This window comes from Belonocnema kinseyi, chromosome 9, assembly GCF_010883055.1.
Source record: "Belonocnema kinseyi isolate 2016_QV_RU_SX_M_011 chromosome 9, B_treatae_v1, whole genome shotgun sequence".
Classification (NCBI taxonomy): Eukaryota; Metazoa; Arthropoda; class Insecta; order Hymenoptera; family Cynipidae; genus Belonocnema; species Belonocnema kinseyi.
The window spans coordinates 83,701,716-83,701,944 of NC_046665.1; positions in this window are offsets into that span (position 1 = coordinate 83,701,716).

Genomic DNA, 229 nt, shown 5'->3' on the forward strand with positions numbered 1-229 from the left:
TCATGTTGAATTCGGGCCCTATATCAATTTTGGACCTTATGTCACCAGATTCTGTATTAAATTTGGACCCAAAGACAATTTTGGGCCCCGTCTATATTTAAGACCCTATGTTAAGTTTAGACTCTATGTCAAATTTAGGCCCACTTTATCAATTTCGGGCACTGTCACTTGGGCCTTATGTCATTTTTCGACCCTATATCAATTTTGAGTCATATGCCTCAATTTCTAC